This window comes from Triticum urartu, chromosome 5A, assembly GCF_056163025.1.
Source record: "Triticum urartu cultivar PI428250 chromosome 5A, HENAU_Tu73, whole genome shotgun sequence".
Lineage (NCBI taxonomy): Eukaryota > Viridiplantae > Streptophyta > Magnoliopsida > Poales > Poaceae > Triticum > Triticum urartu.
The window spans coordinates 35,371,751-35,373,036 of NC_141877.1; positions in this window are offsets into that span (position 1 = coordinate 35,371,751).

Below are 1,286 nucleotides of genomic sequence, written 5' to 3' on the forward strand. Positions count from 1 at the left end.
TGCAGAACCGGGACTAAAGGGCGCGGCCACGTGGAGCTCCACCTTTAGTCCCGGTTTTTTTTGAAATTTTTTTGAATTTTTTTTATTTTCAAATTTCTGAATTATTTTAACCTCTAGTCTGTAATCACCACCCCTCATCACTTCTCAATTTATCCTCTAATCATCCCTCATCATTCCAAATCATCTAACTTCCCGAACGGTCACCCATCCTCCCACTCCCCCAGCCTTAGCACGCATAACTTCCGGGTTTTATTCTCCCTCGCTCCAAGTCTGCACTTATTGTTTTCCTGACAATACTAAGATGTCAATCCTATTAACCTTCAGGAATTTTGCTTGAGCATGAAGTGACACATTTCATAGTTTTATTTTGAAACTATTGTTTTAAAAAACAATAATTATTTAGTAACACTAATATTTCTTGAATAATTAGTTTGACCATTGTTTGACCACAGTTTGACCACAGTTTGACCAGATTTGACCAAAATTGAAATAACAGAAATAATTATTTAGTAACACTAATATTCTAGAATAATTAGTTTGACCATTGTTTGACCACAGTTTGCCCACTGTTTGAATTTTTTTTAATTTTTTTGTAATTTTTTATGAATTTTTTAACAGCTGTAAATGATTCTAGCACAAAAATGGATATTGGCTTTGTTCTGCTCTAGATTGCACTATAATACTGTAAAATGTTGGTACACACACCCGCAAAATAATCTTAATTTGTAACTTCACTCACGTCTCTCTCTCTCTCTCTCTCTCTCTCTCTCTCGGGGTTATGAAAATGGCACTTAATTAATGAGATGCTAAGCTAGAGCAAAATCTACAGATTGACCTATGTGGCGTCACACATCAAACTAGCTTTACTAAAATGGGTCCATTCACAGACAGATCGAACATGCAGCTACCTGTAGCAGCTGCTAACGTTGTACTTTATCTCTCTCTCTCATGGCCACACGCTCAGGTTAATTAATTAGATCCTAAGCTAGAGCAAAATCTTCAGATTGACCTATGTCGCGTCACATCAAGCTAGCTAATAAAAAGGGTCGAATCACCGGCAGATCGAACGTGCAGCTGCAAACGTGACACACTCTCTTAGCCACACGCTCAGGTGAGCGGCTAGTTAATTTGCATGATCATTTAATTCATGGGTATGCGTGTGGGTGTGGCCCGTTGGCCACCACAAGATGGAGCTAATGACTTGATAGATGCTTCGTGGGTACTACGTTTCCTCGATCGATCAATGTGTGGTATGTGATATAGTAGTACGTAATGTTAGGCCAGGG